This window comes from Castor canadensis, chromosome 18 (assembly GCF_047511655.1).
Source record: "Castor canadensis chromosome 18, mCasCan1.hap1v2, whole genome shotgun sequence".
Taxonomy (NCBI): Eukaryota; Metazoa; Chordata; class Mammalia; order Rodentia; family Castoridae; genus Castor; species Castor canadensis.
Genome location: NC_133403.1, coordinates 29,128,755 through 29,155,234, shown reverse-complemented (window position 1 = coordinate 29,155,234; position 26,480 = coordinate 29,128,755). Strand labels below are relative to the sequence as shown.

The 26,480-nt window shown below is 38.4% G+C and overlaps 2 long non-coding RNA genes across 2 annotated transcripts; one reads left to right on the top strand and one right to left on the bottom strand.

Annotated features, from left to right (window-relative positions):
- Positions 1 to 2,097: 2,097 nt before the first annotated feature.
- LOC141418865 (uncharacterized) lies at positions 2,098 to 6,992 on the bottom strand. Its single transcript, XR_012443526.1, has 5 exons — positions 6,760 to 6,992; positions 6,346 to 6,415; positions 4,376 to 4,423; positions 3,066 to 3,154; positions 2,098 to 2,228 (listed from the first exon to the last, which is right to left on the bottom strand). It is a non-coding gene; the product is annotated as an uncharacterized lncRNA (long non-coding RNA).
- A 960-nt stretch (positions 6,993 to 7,952) lies between these two features.
- On the top strand, positions 7,953 to 15,354 carry LOC141418872 (uncharacterized). Its single transcript, XR_012443533.1, has 3 exons — positions 7,953 to 8,098; positions 12,189 to 12,318; positions 15,000 to 15,354. It is a non-coding gene; the product is annotated as an uncharacterized lncRNA (long non-coding RNA).
- The last annotated feature ends 11,126 nt before the right edge of the window (positions 15,355 to 26,480 follow it).

Below are 26,480 nucleotides of genomic sequence, written 5' to 3'. Positions count from 1 at the left end.
CACATGTATATGTACTTATATATATACATTCATATGCATATATGTGTGGGTACATCTACATAGAAATGATGTCTGTAAGTATGAGACTCTCTGTAGGGAGGGAGAGAAGAGTGAAGAAACGAGAAGAATAAAGAGCGAATAATATCCAAATGCATGCTGTGCCATTTGTGTAGGAAGAAGGCATATTAAAGTACAATAAAAGCTGGTGAATAAGAATTGGAGGAGGCTAAGGTTGAGTAATTGAGAAGTTTAATCTGATTCAAGTACAATATAATCATGGGTGAAATACCATGGTGAAATTCCTTTCAGTAATGCATATACACTTGAAAAAGGAAAGACTGGGTTATAAAATAGGTCCTCTTAGAGGGTACACACTGGTGGAGGCTGGAGGTTAAATGGTGAGGATGAAGAAGAGGGAAACCAATGTACTTGATATGCTTGTATGAAAATAGAATGATGAAACCTGTTGAAATTATTTTAGGTAGGGGTGAGGGTGTGAGGTACATTTAAACATGTATGGAAATGTGACAATGAAATGCCCTGGTACAGCTAATACATGCTAATAAAAATGTTAATGAAACAAAACATAAAATAGGTACGTTTAGATAAAATACTGATTAATGGGAGGAAATAAATAATTCAGGAATAATTCTAGGTATGTAATTCATGATAAACTAAATTACATGCAGGATTGTGAATGTGTACACCCATTTAGAAGCACAACTGTGGTTACAGTTGTTCCTTTCCAAGAGAGACCTCCCATGAGGAAACAATAATTACAGTAGCATCACAACAGGGAAAATCAGGTGCAAGGCAGCTGATACCAGAGAATACCCATTTATGAGTTGGAGAAGTTCAGTGCCAAGAAATATAGTAAGGGCATATTTGTAAGCATTGTCCAAAGAAGACAAAGCTGAGTGAGTTTGGAAAACCTTTTGCTAATTCTTGTGGTCACTAAATAAACCTCCTGATGCATAGCAAATAGGAACATATTTCTGCCTTGTACCATACAAATGTGCAGTAGGGGAAAACATGAATTATTGCCACTAGAGACTAAAAGAGGTCTCTTCTTTTTTTATAGGGCTCATATACTGGGCAATTTCTTTTTCCAAATTGTGGGGGAAAATCACAGATAAATTGTGCAAAGTATGAAAGAGCATCATTAATCAGAATGACAATGACTCAGAAGTAAACAGAGTCAGGGAAAGTGAGCAAACTGAAAATCACTTAAGCATTGTACATAGGAGGCACCAAGTGAAGAACTGTGCCTTGCAAAGAACGAATGTAAAAGAGAGGGAAATACTTCAAAAGAAATTAATCTAGAAATGGTGCAGGTTTAGGAGAGAAATGCCAAAAAATTGAAGATAAACAGAAGAAATCTGGTGGATAGATGACAGAGGTAAAAGAAAGAAAAATGTTGAGGCAAATGTATATGCAAATATTAAAAGCTAAACTCAGTTATACCCTCTGGAAATCAAAAGTCATTTGCAATTATTTTTTCAGGACACTATGAGCACTGAGTGGGAATGATGAATAGAAAGTAATATTGTAGTATATTCCAGGATAATAAAGAAAAGTACTTTGGGCTTCAAATGTAAAAGAGCAAATAACATAGAAGGGAATGAAAGTGCAATCTTCTCACATTTAGAGAGAAACCATCTGGACTGGAGGGAAAAAGAGCAACACATCCACCGTCCTCATGAGGGCCGTGGGGCACTGCTTTGAAGCAGCAAAGATTGAATTGGGTGGAAAGGCCTCGCCCTCTAAGCTGTCATAGAGACCTGGGTAATACCGTACACTTGAGGGCTTCCAGAGGAACACACACCTCTATAAACAAATCACATAAGTGAACTCTGACCTAATGATGGATGGTAAGTGCTAAAATACAGTTACACTGTTCAATGTAGATAAAATGAGAGGTACAGGAAAGAGAGAGTAATGGTGGGGGTCACCAGATGTCTGCTTTCTACTGCATAAAGTTCTACCTATGTTTACAGCTTAACCATATGATGCATTTATAGAATAAAAATGTTTTACAGGAACTGGTATGAACAAGTTTTTATTTAATAAAAGTTTACAAAAACATATTTATAACATGGAGAAGAAAACAAGCATATTTACAAACAAACAAAATCTGAACAAAAACTAAAACTATTTGCAAGGGCACAGGACAATTACTGAGGCACTTCAGAGTCCAGGACCACAGGTGGACATTGTTTCAGGTGAATCTGCAACACAAACACAGGTACAATGTCAGTAGGTAGACAGAGGGAGCAGTGAAGAAGGGTACAGGGGAGGGTTGCAGGAACAGAGGACCCCACATCCCTGGAAGGGGATCTTTGGCCCTAACCTCCACAGGGATTAGGCCCAGAGCTCACACCACCCTATATGTTGCTCTCTGGCAAGAATACTGTGTGTGAGCAGAGAGTGTCTATAAATGTCTTCCAGGAGCCAACTCCCTTGAGCTACATCTGAGACCCACAGGGGCTCCAGTAATCATGGAGGAGAAAAAAGGGGGGCATAGGACCATGGGCTACAAATGCAGAAACCTACTTATGTGCACCCTCTTAAGAGCAGATTGTTGGATTACATAGAGTGAAATCATCGCCCTACTCCTCTACCTCTGTCTATTCTGAAACATGCATTTTAAACAGAGATTCCTAACTGAAGCATGTTTTTAGGGGTTTTTGTGAATAATCATTATCTCTCTATCACCCACTACCAAATCTGTCCTATGCATTAGAATTAAGAAAATCATTGCAACTACATGAGGGTCTCATTGGTAGAGCAAATTCATACAGGAGGTTTTGGTTTAATTCTCTACCTTTGAAGAAAAAAATAAAGTAACCAAAGGTGAGGACAAGAAATATGCTGAGTAGAGGTAGAGAGAAGTTTAGCATAAACTGAAGGTGAGTGGTCCCTGAATGACACAAGGACCTAGAGAAAAACTTGTAAAAGGTGGGAAATCACGAAGAGGGAATAACTATAAGGACAGAGTTGCCAGAGCAAAACAATAAAAATAAATAAAGTAAAAGAGATAGAACTAGAACCAGGAAGTAAATTACATGCAGATGGCTGGACCCATTCTCTTACTCCTCAGCATCACTTAAGGAGGCTTCTGCATGCACCAGGGCAGTGATGGTGATGGAGTGGCCTTGAGAAAAGGAAGGGTAGAACTAAAGTCAAGGTAAAAACTTAGATTCCTGCTGATTCTGGTGGCACAGAGCCCAACTTTGAACACATTTTTCTCATTTTTCTCTGCTTCTGTTTTGAAGCTTGAGTTACCTCACTGCCATAATAAAGGATTGAGTGGATCAAGGGGTCTTTTCTAGCAGGGATTCCCCACTATATCATGAGGTGGGGTTGTCTATTGCTTCTTTTCCTCCAGAGACAGCCACTCTCTCCATGACTTCCAATCTGTGATACTTACTCTCTCCCTTTCTGCTTCCCTCCTAATACCTGTCACTTTCTGTCCTCTTGTTTTCTCTAATTTCCTCTTTCCTTGTCAACCATAACCACCATAGGTTTCTCCTATAGGATAGGATATAATGTTAACATTCCTCATCAGAGTCACTCCAACATTCAATCCAATACCCAGAGCACTTGCCATAGACCTAAGGTTCTTCTCAGTCCTTTGAGAATTATAGCCCATTCACATATTGAGTGAGTTTTCATGGCCTGAAGGAGCTTAAGGACATAAGGAGAAATTGCATCTTCACAACTTAATAACTGACTAGAGAATAACAGTTTAGAGGTAACATAAAATGTCCACATTCCCTTAGTCTGCAAAAGAATCTTACACAAGGTGAATTTGCAGTGACCTAATATGGCAGGGAATGGGAGTGGGGGCACTTGGCAGGTGTGATGACAAGGAAGAGTATGAGGGCAATGATTTCTGGTTTGATCATTATGACTGAGAAAATTCTACTGTGAGGTGTGAAATGAAGAGGGGTGACCGATTTCCTATCCCCCTCCTGGCACTGTGGGAAGAACTCTGCCTCCAGGTTTTGCAGTACCTGAGAGCAAGGACTATTCCAAGTTTCCTCCCAATCCCAAATCTCTTGTCTGCATTTCCCAGCACATGTCAACCAGCAAAGCAAAATGCTGTGATGTTTGGCAGAGGCAGAATGAGGAAAATCGGGGCTTATGGAAAGCATTGTCTTTAACTATCAAAGCAAATGGGAAAGTATGCGCAATACCAGTAAAGATTCTATACTTATTCCTATGTGACTGAACGACACAAATAACATATATTTCCTATTTATTTTGTTTGTATAATCCCTCCTTACTTTACCAGAGCACCAAGAGTACATGGCTCCCAACAGGAAAACATCCTGTTGGGTCCCACTTTACCCACCTCAAGGGATTTCCCTACCTGCAGAATCTTCTTCATCACTGCTGGAATCGTAATATACATTCTTAACTTTGGAGACAAAAACAACAGGAAGAAATTTACTGGAAAGAGTCTCACCCATTCCTTCTACATTATTTGAGTTCTGGTGGGCCTGATGTATGATATTGATGTGGCTTAACTCCAAACTCCCTATGTTGGTGGAATGTTGGTCCTGAGTGTAGCTTTGTTGAGAGATGGTGAAACCTTTAGACATGGAGCCTAGTGGAAGGCAACTATGTCACTGGGGGCACCACGGTAGGACAAGATTATATAGTTTTCTCAGTCCCTGATTAGTTCTCTGGAGTATATGTGTTCTAAATGTAAATCAGACCTCTGAATCCCTCAAGCATCCTCTCTCACCATGCAATTTCTTACTTTTATGTGTACACACATATGCTGTGATGAGCAAATAGAGGTCATCTTCAAAGCTAAGCAGATGTTGATGCTATGCTCTGAGCAAACCATATATTATAAAGTACCAAACTTCAAGGCAGAATGTTTGCCAAAGAAAACAGACTATAGCAGTGTATTATACTTTACTCTACCCTTTATGTTCTAGGATATTCCTAGGTCTGTCCCAACTAAGGAGACTTCACAAAACTCTGCAAACACTTGCATGCATTCAAGACAGCTTAAAAATTCTTCCTTTAATACTTTCTTCCAATAGCCCATTGAAACTCTAGCCTCTTAACTTATGAAGTGGAAATCTCAATCTGGTCAGGATCACAGCAGCTCCCACAGGAGACAGTAGAGTTCTCTCTCTCTCTCTCTCTCTCTCTCTCTCTCTCTCTCTCTCTCTCTCTAGATAAAAATTTCTTCTGGACGTGAAATGTACCTAGAAGGACGTGGTTCTGAATCCTCAATTTTATATATTTAAATTATTTTAACCATGGAACACAGATTTCTTTAGTAAATGTCTCATTGAATGGCAAAGATAAAGTGTCCAAAGATGAGGAGACATGGCCTGCACTCTCTTGGTGTTCCCTTGCAGAGCAGTTTGCAATGCAATCTCATCACTCACTTGTACATCCTCCCTGGACACATGTACAAGAGGCAGACACCATGTGGGGTCTTTAGGAGGCTAAACCAGTGAGTTCAACATCCATGACCAGAGAGAGGTCCACAGGGCACGGGACATCACAGACACAGAAAGAATACAAGCACTGTCTGCAAGAGTCACCATCATCCCCCCCGAGACTGCATGAAAGCCTTGTTGAACATGTGGATCACTGTGGTACAACAGGTTGGGTGAGTTGAGAGGAACCACAGCTGGGAGTGGCCTGTGGCTGTACCAGGAACACTGCCAAGAAAAGCCGTGCTCAACACTCCATACTGATGATGAATGGTGGAAATGAAAGACTGATGCTTTCATACAAAAGGCTTGAGAATGAGGAAATTTTCTGGAGTACAGAGTCCTAACCAATAGCGTGCCAGAACCAAAACTTGAGCCATACTGACAGGTGAAGTTCATTTTTAAAAGGAAATTGCTAGTAGCCCATAACAGAGATTATGAAACACTACTTATCAGTTTAGATCAACTTTGTCCTGAGTAGGTAAGGGTCACTCTTTCTTAGTTCTTTGATATTTACTTGGCAGGCAATTAGTTGCACACAAACTTTACAATTTGATTGATTTATACATGCCTATAATTATCACAGAATGGAGATGGTAATTTGACAATGGCAACTAGGGGAGTACATATCTAGTGAAACACAAAAAGAAGTCACACAAAGGCACACACAGAACTACAACACATGTATTGACACATGGTCCTACTACCCATCAAGACCCCAACCTAACCACACATAAGGAGCACGGTTGCTATGATAAAGAGAATGAACATTGATTATACCATGTTCTAATCCTACCATGACACCCTTAATCCTTATCCACAGAAAGATGCTTGAATTAGGCTATCAACACCAAAGTGACAAGACATTCACCCATCTCACCATCGTGATTAGCCAGTCTCTGGTGATGGATATCACAGTCTCTTCCACTTTCATTTATAGTTGCACCCATCTATAATAACATAAAAAGAGTCAGTGTTAATACGAAGCCATCCTGTGCCCTGCCCACAGGTCTTTTGTGTGGAAGTTACAAATTTCTTTTCCATGGAAGAAAAAAGTCTGGCTGAGAGTAAAGCTTTCTATGATACACTTTGTAAGGTATTTCAGTCTGTTTTTAATCTCTGGAATCTGATCTCAGTTGGATAACATGTCCCGCCTTGAATTTCCCAATCAGGGAAATTGTATAGGTAACATACAATCTACATTTTCATATTATCATATTGAAATTCATTCGAAACAGAAAACAACCAAAAAACAATGTTTTGATTTTACAGAAAGACAAGCCTACTTACTTACCAAGGCATTTGGTGTTTCCTCCTCATGTGTCTTGTGATGAGGAAGAGTATTCGGCACTATGTTGGCAGGAACTAGGAAGACACAGAATGACTGTCACTACAATGGTGGAATTGTTCATGGCTTTTTAGGAACAGTACTTGAGGTAGACGGGGTAGTACATAAGGAAAAGGAGAGGAGAAAGAGAGAAATGAAAAGCAGAGCTTCTGGCTTCTCAGTTAGAGGAAACAATTGATATAAATTAGTTCATATGCAAAGGGCTAAAACTAAGGTTCATGTTGTATCCTCCTGCCCAATCATAAGCAGAGCTAAAGTTATAGTATCTTCTTAACAACATTCAAGATCTTTTCTTCCCCAAGATCCATATAGGTTGCTCTACAGATGCCCTTTCTAAAGAATTTCATGGAGTAAAATAAATCTTTGGTATGGAAATTGGTTCAATAGAAGGCTAGGTATTCTGTTCTATTTATTTGCTAATGTCAATTTAATTTTTACATTTTTGTTATCATATTATTGTTGTATTGTTGTATGAAATATTGTACATTCTTACAATATATCATAATTTAATTCAACTCCTCCACTTTTCTTTATCCCCTCCTTCCCCCATTCCTGCAATAGTTTAAACAGGTCTCATTTTTCCACTTTCATATATGAATACATAATATTTCCACTACATTCACCCTCCTATAACCTTTTCTTATATTCTGCCCCTTCTTAATCGTACCAACCCTAGACTGGACCTGTTTTACATTACTGTTCTCTGTTTTGGAAAAAAGGCATTTTTTGTTTGTTTAAGATAGTTATACAGGGAGTTTCATTGTGACATTTCCATATATATATATATATATATATATATATATATATATATATATTATAACCTGAATATATATATATATATTATATATATATATAATATATATTTATATATATATATATATATATTATAACCTGAATTGGGTCCTCTCTATTTTTCTCCTTTCTACCTTAGTCCCCTTCTTATAGCGATTTCAACAGGTCTTTAAATTCTTTGCTAATACCAATTTAAATGATAATTTATAAATAAAAATGATTTAGAATTAATGAATTGCTGTTTGCAAATAACTGCTACTAATCCTGTGATTATGTTCCTTCCAGTCTTCCTTTTCTACACAGTTTGTATGTGTCCATGCAGGCAGTGGCTGGCCAGCTCACATTAACGAAAATCAGTGTGAATTTTTACCCTGGAGGTCAGCATCAGTGAATGACAACTCTCTTCTACCTGCCCAGTAAATAGAAAACAAGCTGGATGGAGCACAGGCTAAAAGCCAAATTGTACTATGAGATTTTTGCCACTCTTTTATGGGTATGTGGTAATAACTTTCAGTGTTTCTAATGACTCCAATGATATTGTTAAATGCAACAAAGTACTCTCTAATAGGCCTCTGTTAAGAGTGAGGTGTGACAAAGGACACCAACACTGGCAAATGTTCACCTATGTGCTCTACATAGTAACACTGAGTTATAGTCTGTGCACGGACCCCAACCATATAGAGTATGTGAGTTTCACAACAATAATTAGAAACCTCTGCTGATTATTGGATCTTTTACCACCCTAAGTTTTGTTACCACATTGGATACCTCAAAATCTAGGCAGCACTTGGGAACTTCATAGGCTTAATACTACAAGGCATATGCCAGGAGCTAGAAGTTCCTGGCATGGTAACCAGGAATCCCGTGGCTCAGTGATGAATTCAGGTCTGTAGCCCAGAGCATCAACATTGTGCCCCATGCCAGCCTCCATGTTTGCCACTTTCACCTCATCATCAAGAGCCTTGGCATTTGTCTCTGCATCTTCTCCTTACAAGGAGTTGAGCTATTAAACTACCTTCCCTGGTTCAGTTGTGGTAAGATTTATAGAATTAGTTTATGTACTATGTGACACGTTGGTGGAACTTTTTTTGAAAATTGACCCAGCCTTATACAGTGCATGTATGACATGTTTTCTGAGGAAGTATGTAGATCTCCAGAAACACGTATATAATGGCTATATATGGACTCACTGACAGTTACCTCCCAGCCTTCATGAACACAAATGCACACTATGAAAATGGCTTAGATTATTCTGGGAGCAGAAGAAAATGGTGATAATTCTTTCCTGGATCACCCTATTCATCTTCTCTATCAGGAAATTGGAATCAAGATGGATATTTGTACAAAAGTAGTCCATAAAGTCCTATCTTTCTCAGTCCCTAAATATTTCCTAAGGCTTTGTATGAGTTGGGAATACGTACAGTTTTTGTGGCCTGTGAAGTCGTCCTGCAGTTAAATAAAGTAAGATATATGAGAATCAGGTCATACTCAGCACTGTTTGCAAAGATATATAGATCATTATGATTAGAGTAGAAAACTGGATTAGAGTAGAAAACCAATAATTTTAACTTTTGGGGTACAGGAGGTCAGGGGAACAGGACAAAAGTAGAAGTCCTCTTTGAAAAACAAAAAAGGCAAAAATGTTTTTGATGTGGCTCAAATCTTAGATATTTGTCTACTAAATCTGACTCCCTAAGTTCAAACAAAAGTATTGAAAAAAAAGAAAAGGAAAAATTTCATCAGAAACATTGGTTCAGGCATTGGCCCCAAATCACAATAAAGTGCATTTGCAGAAAAGGCATAACCTTTTGGTTGAAGGCATCTCAAATCCAAAGCATGTGGCACATACAAAAGACATTCCAGCATTCTCAACCTGGAAAATGTGACTGAGGAAAACATTAGCTACCCCGTAGTTGGAAATTGAGACTGATATACATGAATGCCATGTTGAAGCAGGCATCTGTTGTCATTACACTTATCATTGACATTTCTCCAGAAAGAAAATTCTATAAGCCATCTATAATGTACATATTAATAGTTTTATTTCTGAAGTTGATTGATAAATGAAGACAAAGAAACAACATTTCTACCAGAGATAAAGAAGACTAACCTTACCTGAGCAACTTGTTGATCCTCTTCCTCATCATATATGCATGGAACCACCTCCATAATCACCCTATGGGACACTAGAAAGAAAAACAGTATGTATCAGTACATTGGTTTTGATGCAGAAAGCCTGAAGGTGCGTTACTGTGTGAGCAATGGGCTCCAGTGGATGGAGATTGCCATCACAAACACAACACGGCATGGAATCATAAACATGAAAACAGACACAAGAATGGATGGAGGGCCAATGAGAAATATCTGAATCCACAATTAAAGTAGAAGTTTAAAAAAAAACCCTTCATGAGTACTTGACAGATCTAGCCAAAAAGAAAAAGAAAGAACAAAGGAGAATTAGACTGCTATGTGTGGATGAAATTATGTACCCTAAATTATGTACTCTAGTGAAGTCCAAACAGCATTACCTCAATATTTGACACTGTGTAGAAACTGGGTCATTGTAGATACATTAAGGTAAAGTGGTTTCAAGCTTTTATAGGGTGTACTCCCTACATGACTCCTCTTCTTGTATGAAGCACAGTGACAGATCCAGTAAGAAACAATCCCATGTGAGGCTGGAAGTAGTGAGTGCAGTGCAACAGCTGCAATGCAGGAAAGCCAGGGAATGCCAAAGCAATCAATAAAAACACAGGGACTGAAGCCCAAGACTTCATTGAAATTTTTAATGCTTTGAAAAACTATTCAAATGAAATGTTAACATGAAAATAAGCCTGTGAAATCTGTGGCATGAACTGAGGGCAGTGCTGAAAATTAATCTATTGCATTACATGCAATATAAAAGAAAATGGAAAGACCTAAACTCAGTAATCTATGCTTCCACCATAGGATGCTAAACAAAAAGGAACACTGCATTCTAAGTAGAAATAGCAAGGGAAATTTGGTTATTGCAGAAACCAATATGTTGAAAAGTGGCAAATCTATAGAGAAAACCCACAAGTTCTCTGCAAAAAAAATTGACCGGAGTTTAAGCTGGGCACCCATAAGGGAAATGTATTAGACAGAATGGACCAACACTATAAATTAAGTGTGAATTACTATTACTGATTTTATGGACATTTAATGGGCAGTAAAGTAATACTTTCACAAACTTCCTGCACACAAAATTGATAGCTGAAGGAAATGGACCCTAAAGACAAATGCTACCAAAACTTACCTATGCTAAGCTACCAAGCTAAGAAGAAATATAAAATACAACTTCCATGTGTACTGCAAAGCGAAATAAGTTAAACCAAAAGAAAACTACATACATGGTGATTCTAAATGGTTGAAACTCTTGGATAGAAAAACTATGGAGTGGATGATATTTCACAAGTTGCCATAGGTTCTGGAAATAGGAGAGAGGAGTAAGTAGATGATTTCAAAGGAATGTTTAGGGCATGGAAAGCATATTCACTGGTTATTAATGATATTAGGCAAACCCCATAGATGAAGCTGGCAGCACTAAGTGAAACTTAAAGCAACTCTGGACTGCAGTTAATAATAACATATCAATATGTATTAGGTCTTGATAACTAATATAACATTCTAAATTAACATGTTATTTTAAAAAGGACTTCAGCAAAGAAAGGAATTTGCAAACTGTCTATGGTATACTTTCAAAGTTGATGTTTTTCAAATATGTTACAAATAATGTCCATTAATTTTATTCAGATGACAGGCGTTGTAAAATCAGATCTATTTCAGCCAATATTCATTGATGCAGTAAAAGTGTAAGCATTCACATGAAATATTTACTCTTAAAGTTTGCAAAACTGAGCTAGGCACTGGTGGCTCATGCTTGTAATCCTAGCTACTCAAGAAGCAGAGATCAAGAGGATCATGGTTCAAAGCCAGCCTGGGCACATACTTCGTGAGACTCTATCTCAAAAAAGACCCATAACAGAAAAGGGTTGGTGGAGTGGTTCAAGGTGTAGAGTTCAAGCCCCAGTATCGCAAAAAAAAAAAATTCCACAAAACTTTTGGGTGTAATATATTTGTAGTATTAGAGAAGGATTAAATGAAATTAAATTTGGAAACCTCAAATATAAAAGAATATGGCCTAACACATTTACAGTTTTCTCAATAGAGGAGTCATTACTGAAGAATGAGCTCAATGACTAAATTTCCCCAGTACCTTCATTTGCCTCATCTTCAGGTTTCCCTTTGGTGGGTGGCCACAGTTGAATTCTTTGGCCATACCACTCAGGCCAGTTAGGAATACATCGTGACCTCCGTGGAGGTGTGCTGCCAGTGAGGCAACAACCTGGGAAATGCATGACATGAGATAAAGGTGTTGAATTCTTGCTGGCAGAGATGACAGTCTAATCAATTATAATTTATTCACAGTTCAAATACTGTTTTGATTGATACATAATAATTGTTTATATTTTAAGGGTACCAAGTGATGTTTTGGAATATGTGTGCACTGTGCATGGGTAGCATTTATACCACAAGAGACATTTCTGTTCTTTTTTGGTTAGAATATTCCAGTCAGTTGCAATGACATGGATGGAACATGGGGACATTATGATGAGTAAATTAAGCCAGACCCAAAACAAATACTACCAGACCTCATTCATCGGTGGAATTTTAATGTGGATCTTAAAGAAGGTAAGAGTAGAACAGTAGATAACAGAGGCAGATGAGAATATCACAAATGCACATTGGGAATAACTCCTATGGTGGATTGCACACTCTGTGAATACATTAACAAAAATGTATGTGTAATATATATACTACATATACACTGAGAGTTTATTGATAGATAAAGAGGAGGAGTTTGAATGAGATCACACTTCAAATTGTGATGTCACTTTTCAACACCAGGACAGCAAATCACTTTGGTGAAAAGATCTTTAAGATCTTCCAGTGGGACTTTCACTAAAATCCAGAACAGTTATGTGGGCAAACACTTTGCTGGGATAAATATATGGAAAATCAGATATGGGAAGAGAATCACAGGGCATGGGTTGCATGTCCTGAGTTCAAATCCTACTTAAAATCTATGCATACCTGGGAAGGTAAAATAGACTTCTGTGTGCCTCAGTTCCCATTATATAGATAAGGAAATATTAACCTCATCCATGTTAAGCTATATACTAAATATTTATGAACACAAGTGAAGTCCTAAGGAGACTGGTGCTACATTTGTTACCTTAAGTTCCCTATCACGAAATATCTGGAAGAATCTGAATAAATGACCTTTGGTAGATGTTGGACAACGAAATGGTTCCAAGTCACTGGACAGTGGACAACCAATCTTCATCCTTCAATGGGTGTAACTGTGCTCCTGGAGAATATTTTTTTATTTCTTGTCACCCCATAGCAGCCAGTGGGCAAAGAAAGGGATGGAAGTAATACTTTACAGTTCAAGGAACAGAAATTTAGAGATTTTAAATGGTATGGCCAACTCAAACAACTGAGAAGTGAAGGATGTGGGACACAACATAGTTGGATCCCTGTAACAGACACTGCTGAATATCTGAGTCCTCTAGAAGCAGTCTTGAAATTATAAACCAAGAAATCTCCCTGTCTATCTAAAATCCTCCCTTATAAAATTTTCTCAGGATGGCTAATGACATGAAAGTATAGCCTGAGCCAGTAGAGGATCAAATCCTAATCAATCTCCTGCCATTGATTTCTATGGCTGATCTAATGTATGATAATTTCCTCCAAATATTAGTAAGTCCACTCTGTAGCCATCATTCTCCAGCCTCTCCTCACTGTCTATAGCATCTCAGTGAGCCTTTCTGAAAAGAAGGTGGCCCCCATATTTGAACAGTGTTTGATTGGTCCCAAGTTGTTCAGATATCAGTTCATTTCCAAGCAACTGACACTTCATGGCTGCAACAAGAATATCTTTCATTGTCTTGACCAAACCTGCATGAATAGTTACAGCTACTTCCTGGATCTATGTGTCCCACTAGCCTGGTGATTCAAGTTTCAGGAAAGGAAGTTGACATATACCCACAAAAGCAGCAGACTGATCTGAGCCTGTATGTGACATATGGACAAAGACCTTGGAGAGAGCATTTAGTGGCTACACCTGCTCTGAGAGGGCACATTCCTGCTCTTGTCCTTCTTCACCAAAACTCAGTTTCACTTACACTCACCTGTTCCTGGATTCTGAGTTCTAGTGGGAAGAGTCTTACCTGTCTTAGAGTGAAATGACCCAGCTCAAGTCAGTCACCCTCACACACAGACCCCCACATAAGGACAACCTAGTCCTTCTCTTTCTCCATCACCACATTTTCTCCTTGTCACCACTCTTCTGATAGACACCAGGGAATGAGGATACTGTCTTTAGAAGCTCAATGGATAGCTCATCCCAAAATCCCAGCTTTTCCTTTTTAATATTTCCAGAACTTGTCAGGCTTTACATTTTGGCATTAGCATTCAGGAGAGTTTGGCCTTTCTCTCCCCTTTCATGGAATGTAATTAATATGTTTATATTTAAGATTCTCATGATCTGATAATATCAGTATGAGTTTTCTTAATCTGTGGAAGACTATGTTCAAAATTGTCATTAAGAAATACACATTTTCCTAAATTTAGGACAGTACATAATACCACTAGTTTGATCAAAGAGCTCATAAATACAAATTCATTACTAAAGCAGAATTATAAAATATTTCAAAATTAGTAGAGAAGTTACAGTGGGGGAAATGACAACACATTAGGATAATATAGTGAGTAAAACTGAACATGTCTATTTGGAGAAGTGACATTGAGAGGGTCAGTATAAACATACCGCTGCAGCAGCAAATCAAGTTACCCATGTCAGTGAACTATTTGAAGCAATATGAATGTGCCCCAATGGCTCTCAGCTCTGAACCACTCAGGTAACTGAGTAACAGTTGGAATCAAAGTAAGATTTGCATCTTCGCATTACCATGGTGACATGACATCATAGAATGTCCAGAGTGAGCATCTGCCACACAATGGGGTGTTACTGTACTGTTCTCCACACCAGTGTAATTTGCCATCCAAGTTTGCCCATTAGATTTATTTGTGTTTTTTCATAAACTACATTCTAACACACATGGTCATTCTCTCTTTATGAAAACAGGTTAAATCAGACAAAAATGATATGTCCCCAAATTTTTTGCTACATCATCAAAATTTCGGGGCAAAAGAGGAGAAAGCTAATATGGTGAGAATAAGTCCCAGTTTTTACTTGAAATACCAAACCAATTTTGAGTCTCTAGAAGCAATGACATAAATGTTATAGTCATCTGTCGTAATAGTCATTCAGATCATGAAAATCCCCTTCCATGTTCATTTTCATTCAGACAGAAGACCTGATGGAAATCTCCTGAGACCCTACCAAATGCCTCATATACCAAGTCATTCTGAGTCCAATTTACTTATATTGTGGATACAACTTTAGCTGCATCAATTCCCTCAAATGGACTCTACAGAGGAAACTGTATGGTGCTTCTTATCCTCTGTAGTCAGATGGAGTAAGAACAGCAGTTTCCATCAGTGGCTGTGGAAGCTGACTTCAAAAGTCAAAGAACTGCAGCTCTGAGAGTTACTCAACAGTTGAGACCATTGTGGAACTTCAATGTCAATCTTTCTGCAAACCCTGCCTCTTTACTTCTGCAGGACCATGAAAAATCAACTCAGCAACTGTCTCATTTTATATGGGGATTATCTTAGGTATGGCACTTGAAATTGTGATGTTCCTCTGGCATAGATGGTTCTGTCCTGACAACCCATAGAATCACCTGGTGATTTTTTAATACAAAATACTGATGTTTATTGCTTAAACAAGAGATTCTTAAATTTTAATGAGCTCTAGTAGTCAGTCTTTCTAGAATGCATATTCTGACCTAGGAGTTTTCAGGATTAATCTTATTGCTGCAACATCTGCCTGGTTCAGATGTCCAGAAGTCTAAGGTTAACATACACCAGGTAATTCTAATGTGTAGTGCTCACCAGCTCCCACTGCAGTACATGACTGCATCCCAGGTTTGTACAATTTGGGGTGAATGTTGTTAATACCTCTGGGTATTAAGTGAGTTGCCACCTTGGAATCCTCATCTATGCACCAGCAGTGCTCCTGGACTCCAAACATGATCTCAGACCCTAAAACTATAGAAGGAATGGATGATTAACGAAATTATGATAGGTATGGACGAATATGAAACCTGTGGAATTCCCTTGATGTCCAACACTGTTGTTTTGGCTTCTGCGTAACGTTGATCTTCCTTGATTTTTACTAATCTACTAACCAATGTCTGCCCAATGCATGGCATATGGACACTGGATCCAGTGTCCCAGTCATTTTAAAAGTCTCCTTATCCTCCTTGTTCATGTCCACTGATCTTATTTCACCTACAACTTTACCATCATAAGGTAAATCAGATATCTTGTTTTAATCTACAAAAATGATATTGGAGATAAATTCCACCCTCTGACTTGAAGGGTAACATGCTGTATAGAGTTTATGAGTTCAGAATTCTCCAGGATATTTCCTTTCTCTAGGAAAGAATACACTCCTTTCTTTTTTCTCCTCTATTAAAATTAGTGGCAACATAAGGAAGAATGATGCCATGTGGTTTCAAGATAAATGGATGCAATTGGAGGACATCGTATTAAGTGAAGTAATCCAGACTCAGGAAGACAAAGTCCACATGTCTTCTCTCATATGTGAAAGATACATGCAAAAGGTAAACATATACAGAAAAACAAGCATGATCATATACAAACTGAAGTGTAGAATATGTTTATAATAGTAGAACTACTCTACAGAAATCTTAGGAGGAGGAAAAGGTAAAGAGAATGATAGAGAATCAACAATATCAAAATATATAACATCTGTGCAGGTAGAGGATATAACAATATGTATTGAAAGCTGCTGAATAATGGGGGGTAGGGTGGAAGTATTACAGAGTAATGGAAGAAGTTGAACTAACCACAACAAAGTACAGTCACAGCACAAATACATAGAGAAACCCCTTTGAACTTTGACTTGGGAATTGAAAATGAAAGATGAGACTGTAAAATAGATGCAGTGGGGGGGGGTACTTGTGGGGGAGGGGAAGGTGAATGGAGGAGATGAAGGTGAAGGAATATGGTTGAAGGGCTTCATATAAATATACAAAATAGAACAATCAAATCTTTTGCAATTGCTTTAAGTGGGGCTCGGAGGAGGTTGAAGAAGGGAAATAGTGGGAGCAATCTAACCAATGTACAATATAAACTATTCAGAATTGTCACAATGAATCCACCCTGTACAATGAATATATCTTAATAAAAATGGAAAAAATTTTCATTCACCTTAAATATAAAAAAATTGGTGACAACACCTTCATCCACATACCCAGTTCCTTAAAATGATCATTATTTTAATGGTTACTTAGTCACCTGTGAATAATAAGCTTTAAGTACCTTTCTGCATCCCTTTAATTTGAGTCCATTGCTGTTTGTTTACTCTTCATCAAGATCGATATCTTCCTTCTGTCTTGTACTGCTTAATGTCCAGAAATGGAACCTCTGCAAATAGATCCCATTTTCTGACAAGATTTAAAATAAAATTAATTTGATTATAAATATGGGAAACTAAGGCCTGGCCATCATTCCCTAGATACTATTAGATTTGGAGAATTTAATATGGAAGCAGAAATGATTCAATATTGCTACCCGGCATTATCCTAGGTTTCATTCTTTTTCATCATTCATCAGCAAGGCAGAAATAAGGTCATAATATCAGAAACCCTCCAGACACCATGGAAGAAATGCTTATTGAAGAAAAACAACAAGAAGGCTGACAGGGGTGGTGTCACATGCTTGTAATCCCAGAACCAAGGACACTTAGCAGGAGGATAGTGAGTGGAAGCTAGTTTTTGATATATATAAAGAATGTCTTTAAAAGAAAGAAGGAAGGTGAAAAACAGCAGATAAACAGATAAAAAAGAAGGAAAGATAAAAAAGACAAAGGAAAGAATTGCTACTTTAAGAATTACACATTTTAAACCCTCAATCACTGCTGATGGGAATGAAAGCTAGTACAACCACTCTGGAAAACATTATGGAGGCTTCTTAAAAAAACTAAACATAGATCTGCCATATGATCCAGCAATCCCCCTCCTAGGGATATACCCAAAGGAATGCAATTCAGGTTACTCCAGAGGCACCTGCACACCCATGTTTATTGCAGCACTATTCACAATAGCCCAGTTATGGAAACAGCCAAGATACCCCACTACTGACAAATGGATTAAGAAAATGTGGTATTTATACACAATGGAATAAAGTTGTGTATAAATACACATGAAGAAGGATGAAATCTTATCATTTGCAAGTAAATGGATGGAACTGGAGAACATCATCTTGAGCGAGGTTAACCAGGCTCAGAAGACCAAAAATCATGTTCTCCCTCATATGTGGACTTTAGATCTAAAACAAATGTAGTAATATTATTATACTTGGGTCACACACTAAGGGGAGAAGATATACAAGAGGAATAGGGAAAGGTAGGAAACCTTGATGTCCCCACTGCAGAAGAGCTAATACAGTAACCTTAAAATGACAGAGGTCAATATGGGAAGGTGACTGGGAAGTAGTGAAGAGGTCAAGTAGAGATGAATCAATTTGGATTGTAATACACATGTGCATGGAAGCAATGCTAGGAATATCTCTGTATAGTTACCCTTATCTCAACTAGCAAAAATGCTATGTCTTTCTTATTATTGCTATGTCTACTCTTCAACAAAATTGGAGAAAAGGGTAGGGCAGGTTCTGCCTGGAAGTGAAGTGGGGGGAGAGAGAGAGGAGGTAGGGGACAGGAGGGGAGAAATGGCACAATGTATGCACATATGAATAAAGAAAAAAGGAATCATACATTTTTACAATATGTGTCTATTAAAAATTCCTTTGGTCAGAAAGTTCAGAAAAGTTGCTTAATGAAATTCCGGATTTGGGGTATAAAGCACCATCAATGGAACTAAATAAATGAGAATTTTTTTGTTCAGGGTGTAGTAGTAAAGAATAGGACTATTATTGGTCATGTGCAAGCTACTTGTTTCTTTTCACTTAGTATATGATGCTAGAGGTTGACTCGTCCTGGTCATATGATGACCTCAACAGCATCCAATTTAGGCAAACCAAACAGAATCACTCACTGTTGGCTGGGAGTCCATATCCTGAGTGTCCCTCAGTTTGCCTTCATGCACAGTTACTGAAATTTTGACATAGGAACAAGCACAAATGGGACCAGGGGCAGTGCAGAGGATCTATTCTCAGACAATAGTGAAACCAGGTGTCAGCAGAGCTGGGTTCTGCAATGTGATTCTGATGTTTTGTGTGCATTCTGTGCAATAACTATGCTTCATATGCCCTCTCCTTGGAGCTCAAGTTACACAGTATGAGGATCTTCCAGTATAAAGGCCTGAGAAACATTTGCTTCTTCGATGTTCTAGACAGATCCCATAGATCCCATATCCTTACATTCACTGGAGGTCCTCTTGTGGGACCACCTAACCAATCTTTTACTCTTATAATTCAGCTAATGATAACCACGGTATCCTGAGTAGATATTAGGATGTCCCTTGATAATGCCAAATGCTGTCTGTTCTCCAGCCCAGAGGAGGTCTGGTCATTGAGATACAAGAAAGAAAAACAAATCAAAGGCAAAAAGCAAACATTAAAATACATTAACTCACACTTTTTCTGGGAATAAAACAGAGCTTTTGAATTATTTCTTCAATGGACTACTGAGCATTGACAAGGAATCACCAAGAGGAAGTGATATTCTAGTAAAACTTGGTCATGAAAAGTAAATTCCTTTGGACAAGTAAAATAAATGAGCAATTGACATACAATATAATTAAATAGAATCTTCCCACCTTTAGAGAGAAACCCTGTGTCCTGAGAAGAGAGAGAAAATAATGCATTGAAGATCATCAAGGAGAGACATGAGGGGCCTCAGTTTGATACCAGTCAAGCTGGCCAAGTAGAAAGCATCTATCATCCAAGATATCCTGGAGACCTTGATAAACACTGCTTCCATTTTACCTTCCATGGGGACAAACAGGCTTCATTCAACAAAATATCTAGACACACTGACATAAGGAAAGATTATAAGTGCTACATGGCAAGTTATGTTCAATGAAGATCAAATGAGGGCTGTAGGAGAGAGTGGGTGATAGTGGGGGTGATTATTGTGACTGCTTTATAATCCATGAACCTACCTGTTTAAAAGCTTATTCTATGATGTGTTTTATATTACAAAGAAAGTTTTTTAGAGCACCTGGAGAAAAGGTCTATTATTTAATATTAAAATATACATGAAATAGAGAACAAATATGTTTTTACATCAGTTAAAAACAAATATATTTACAAAACAATCTAGAGCTCAACAATTCAAGAACTAACCAAAGCTGTTTTACCAGGAGGTAAAGCAAGCATTGAGGCTGCCCTGAGCCCTAAATCTTCTTGTAACTGACCTCACAGGTGTCACTATAATATCTGTGGATGTCAGAGAAGGAGAAAGTATAACACTAGATACCAGAGGCTGGTGAGTCTGTTATAAGAGGACATTAGGATCAAATTCTGGTGTTGTATTTCAAAATCAGAACAAAAGTACATGTATGTCTCAAAACTCTTAGAAGATCTTGAATGTGTTCTCAGTTCAAATTTGGATGTGACTTTCCAACACCAGAATGGCAAAAAGCCTCAATCAAAAAATCTTCAGGAAACTCTCCCAATGGGATAATGAGACTTGTACTAATACCCAACACAGTTGTGCACGGGCAAACACTTTTTTTAGCTTAGGCGAACAACTGCTCTTTTTTAGTATACACTAGTTGTACAGGGGGTTGTCAGTGTTACATTTACATATGTGTTTACTATATATCTTAATTAGACTCACTCCCTCCATCATTCTCCCTCATCAACTCTCCCTTCTTCAAAAAATTTCAACAGGTTTCATTGTTCAATTTTTACATATGTATCAAAGTAAATCAACCATATTCACCCTCCTTAGCCCTTTGAGTTAAGGGTTAACTCACTGATACTCACCCTCCCTCCTTCTGATACTCACCCCGGACAAAACATGATTAACCTTCCTGTTTTTCATTTTTTTATGTGCATATTTATTATTCAAGGGGGTTCCCCTTGGTATTTTAAAGATGCATAATGTTACTTTACTTAGATTAACCCTGCATTTCTCTGCTCTCCTATTGTTCAACAACTTATAATGGCTTTTGTTAAACTATCTTCAATCACAAATGCAATCTCTTCCAATATTATTCACTCTCTAAACATGTGATGTGTGTGTGTGTGTGTATAGATATATAGACATTACATTTTCTTAACGCATTCATTGGATGTAGAACATTTGTTCTGTTTCCAAAGCTTGGATATAGTGAATAGTGCAGCAATAGACATACATGTGCAAGTGTTTCTATCATATCCTGGTTTAAGTTCCTTTGGGCATATGTGCAGGGGTAGTATTGCTGGATTATATGGTAAGTCTATATTTAGTTTCCTGAAGAAGTTCCACACTGCTTTTCATAGTGATTGCACTAATATTCAGTCCCACCAACCCAGCAACAGATAAAGCTTTTTCCTCTGCATTCTCGCCACCCATTTGTCATTTTTTATGTTATTGATGATAACCATTCTGACCGGTGTGAGTTAAAATATCATGAAAATGGCTATACTGCCAAGAACAATCTACATGTTCAATGCAATTTACATCAAAATTCCAACGACATTCCTCACAGAGAAAGAAACACCAGACCTGAAGTTCACATGGAAACACAAAAGACATCAAATAGCAAAAGCAATCCTGAGCAAAAAGAGCAATGCAGGAGATATCACAATGCCTGATTTCAAACTATACAATTGAGTCATAATAATAAAAACAGCATGGTACTGACACAAAAGCATACATGAAGACAAATGAAACAGAATATAAGACACAAACACACACAGGTATGGCCATTTGATTTTTGATAAAGGAGTCCAAAACATGCATTGAAGAATAGATTATTCTCAACAAATTATATGTGGAAAGTAGATATCCACCTATAAAAGATTGAAACTACATCCCATTTTCTCACACTGTACTAGTATCAATTCAACCTGAACCAAAGATATTCATGTAAGACACAAAACTGTAAATGTATTAGTGGAAAAATATGAAAAATATAGACATAAGTAGTAACTTCATGAATATAACTGCAATAACTCAGCAATTAAGAGAAAGGATTGATAAATGGATCTGTATCAAACTAAAAAGTTTCTGCACAACCAGGGAAATAGTCATTAGTCTGTAGAGACAACCTACTAAATGGGAGAAAATATTTGCCAGCTGTACATCTGACAAGGGATTAATAACTATACTATTCAGGGAGCTCAAAAAAGTGACACAGCAATCAAGAACCCACTGAATAAATGTGCAAATAAACTGAACCGACAGTTCTCAAAAGGAGAAGTACAGATGGCTCAAAAGTAGAAATGAAGAAATGTTCAATATCCTTGGCTATAAAGGCCAAACTCTTAATGGGATGACTCATATAAAAAGTCAGGAGAGGAAACAAAAGCACAGGGTTAGGGCTGCATGTCCTACGTTCAAAACATACTATTCTTTGTGTATCTGGGAAACTTCACAGGTTAAGAATAAAAAGAGGCCTCATTCTTAATTTGAAATATCCACCTGACTTATTTCCATGTTCCTGGTTCCTCTAATGCAATGAAATATGAATATAAAAGTTATCATTTTCAAGGTTAATATTCATTCAAATCATGAAAATTTCCTTCCATGTGCATTTTCCTAGAGAGTGGACATGGTATAACTCTCTCTAAAAGCAGACAAATGCCCCATACACACAGTGAGTCTTGAGAACCCTGGACTTGTATTGTGGATGCATCTTCAATTGCATTAGTTCTATCCAGCAGGAGTCTATAGAGGCCATATGGTACTTTTCTTCTCCATTGACTTTTGAAAGAAGAGTATCAGGCACAATCAGCAACTGTGGAATATGGTTTCAAAGCACTTGATGTACTGGAGCACCAGCTGAGAGTTGCTTAAAGTTGGGCCTAAGAATGTGAAAGTTCAAAGATAATCTGGGTGTAAACCTTGCTTCTTTCCCTCCTCAGGGCCAAGATAAATTTCTTGGGCGGTTACCTCATTCTATATGGGGACTGGCTTAAGTGTGGCACCTAAAATTATGATTTTGCTCTGGAATACATTGTTCTCTCCCGAAAACACAAAGAATCATCTGGTGATTTTTAACAAAAAATACTAATGTTCATTTCTTGGCTTAGATAAGGTATTCAAAAAATTTTTAAACTCCACTGGCAGGTCTTGTTAGCAAGTACATTCTGGATTGAAACTCTTCAGGATCATTGCTGTTGTTGCACTGGGGAACACACTCAAGGGTAGGCAAAATTAAAGCCAGTGGATCTAAACAACTGCCAGGTTGAGATACCCAGGAACCTAATCTTAACATATGCCACATAATTTTCATGGGTAGTGCTCATCTGCTCACTTTGCACTACATGATGATATCTCAATTTTGTAGGAGTTGGGATGGAGGCCTGTGGCAGCTGTCCCCATCAGTGATTTGCTGACTCTGTACTCCTCATCTATGTCCACTAATACTGCTGGCCACAGAACATAATCACAGACCATCAGATAACAAACATTCCTTTCTTCTCTTTAAAATTTGTGGTGACATCTTCAACCACACACTGCTTCCTAAAATGATCAGTCATTTTATTGACTGTTCTATTCCCAGCAATTAGTCACTTATGAATTATGATTTTAACTATATTTCTCAGACTCTTTAATTTGACTCCATTGTTTTTTGCTTAAAGCCCCATAAGATTCCCATTCTTCTAACTTGGATCACTTATTGTCCAGAAATAGCACTTGTGTCATCTTACAGCCTCTTTAGAGATACCCTGCTGCCTATGAAGAATGAAAAACACACTAATTTGCTTATAAATATGCAAAACTAAAGCTTGGCACCAGGCCATAGATACTATTAGAACAGGAGAATAAAATGTGAAAATGAAAGTATCTTTAATATTGCTACTCGACATTGTGATTGGTATCATTCATTTTTTCATTCATCAATGTGGGAGAAAGAGGATCATGGTATCAGACACCCTCTAGTCTCTATGGACAAAATGTTCATTGAGGTAAATAAACTGGATACTGTAAGAATGCTGTGAGGGTGATGGCCCATGCTTTCAATCCTACACTGAGGAAAGATTATTTTGACTTGGAAGCCAGCTTATAATAAATAGGAGAATGTGTCAGAGATTTAGAGGGGGAGGAAGGAGGAAGGATAGAAGGAAGGAAAGAAGAAAAAGAAAGAGAAAGATTTCCTACTGTGAATAAGAATCACACATTTTTAATATACGCCTATTATAAGTTGAACTAGTCAAGAATTCCAGGGAAGTTCCTTGGTAGAAGTCCTGTTTGTTAGGGGGCTAAAGCAGAATTAGAGAAAATGAGATGCTTGGGTTGGGGGAATTAGGAGTGAAGAATGAGACTATATTTGGCCATTTGTGAGCTACTTGTCTCTTTTCATTTTGAATGCTGACACATGATGGTCATATGATGACTCTACAGCATCCAATCTGGGTGAATCAAACAGCATCATCCACTGTTAACTGACAGATCTAACTACTCAGTTTATGTCCTGGTTGCGCATTAGTTTATGCTCAGCCACCATTACAGAGATTTTAACATGGAAACAAGTACAGAATGGGATGTGAGAGTATGCAGAGGATCTGTTCACAGACAACAGTGAATCCAGGGGACCACAGAGCTTCATCCTGCACCGTGAATCTGATGGTCCTTGTCTAATGATGGACAAGGTCTATGTCTCAGACTGCCCTCTGTTTGTCACCATGTTACACAGCATGAGGATCTTCCTTGATATAGGTTGGGGAAGCATTTCTTTCCTTCATGTTTTAGATGGATCCAAGTCATTACATTGACTTTACTTTCACTTAAGGGGCCACAGAGCCTATTATTTTTGCTTTTTGAATTCAACTAATGATGACCACAGTGTCCTGCATATCTATCCCATGATGAAGCCTGGTGCTGCTAGCTCTCTGGCCATTCTAGGAACAACGCATAAATCTCCACTGCATGAAGCATGAACAGGAAACTCCTTGGTGCTTAGAATTCTAAAATTTCTTCTTGGTGCAAATATTATTAAAAAGGAATTTCAAATAAATATGGGGAGGAGATCCAAGATGGCAATTAGGGTAGGAAATCAGAAATCCTAAGCTCCTTGACTCCAGAAACCACCTTCAGATGTTGGAGCTACACTTGGGTAATTCTGATTGCTTCTAGCCAAAATAATAATCCACCAACACATTAGGTGCACATTAAATTCAAGGCCTGACCCTTAAAAACACTTTTAATTGCACATAACATCCAGGAAAATCCTGTGCAGCACAGCCAGCAAGGCATTTCCCACCTGGGTAAAAAAGCCCCTTGGCTGTTTCTTTTCCTTTTTTTCCCCTCTCAACAAGCAGAAGATAAAACATCAATCAGAACCAAACTCTGGACCCCTAACCCATGGAAAGCCTCCCTATACCCTGCCATACTGAGAGAAGCAGTACACCATTTCTCCCTACCAGCCAGCTCCAAAGTTGCTTGCATGAATCTGCAGAACAAAGAGATGAGCATCACACACCACGTATGACTCCCCTACCTATCCCCCCAGGAACATAATCCAGTGCAGTGTCTGTGCAGATTGAATACCTCCACCAAAACTGAAAACCATAAACAGCACATTGTAATCTAACACTGACAGCTGAGGTAGGGGTGGAACCCTGAACCTGCCCCAGATATTTTGGCAAGGAACTAAACTCTCAGTGCCAAACTCTCAGTAAGCAAATGCAGGAAAAGCAACAAAAGTCTGAGAGAGTGGGGTGACAAGCCAACCTCCCAGAGGAGTCAAACTAGCACTGAGAAGAGGTCAGAGAGGCACAAAGGCTGAGACCAGGGGTGGAGCAACAAGTCAACCTCCCCAAGTGGAGCAGGTGGTGGATCCAAGAGCTGGTCTCATGGGACAGAGGGCAGTACTCAAAACTGAAATGCCCCACCTTGCTGGAGGAGGAGCCTACCAGAGTTGCAGCTGTAGGGCAATTCAGCTGCCACCTGGCAAAAACAACAACAGCTCTGACCACGCTGAATGAACTGGCAGTGAGTTACCTCAGCTCCCAACTACAATACTTCCTGTGGACAGAAGGAAACAAATACTATTCACAAGTCAGTCACCTGAACTTTTAGTTGTGGCATATCTGGTGTTATTATTTTTTCTGTATTTTTAACTTTACCATCACTATTTTCTTATCCTTATTCTTACCCACTTCACTTTCTCTCCTTTTCCTGTGTTTTGATCCATTGTTCTCCCTCCCAGCTACTTTTTCTGCCCCTTCTCATCCTCTCTGTCCCCGTCTTCCCCTTCCCCTATCCTTCCCCAATCTGTCACCACACTACCTCTCCCTCCTACACACTCACCACCCACTGACCAGCCTATTGTACCAACTGTACACACCCACAGCTCCCTGCAATTCCTTACACAAGAGCCCTCCACTCAAAAGAAGCACACCCAAATAAACACAGGGCCACAAAACCCAGCAGCCCCATAACTCTTCCCCCCGCCACCCACCTTTCCCAGCCCCCTTTAGTGCCACCTTTACCAGTTACCCAAGTTTCTATATCCGACCTGATAACCCCACTAATACACACTGTTTATAGAGATTGTCACCAAGGGGTTTTCTATATAATA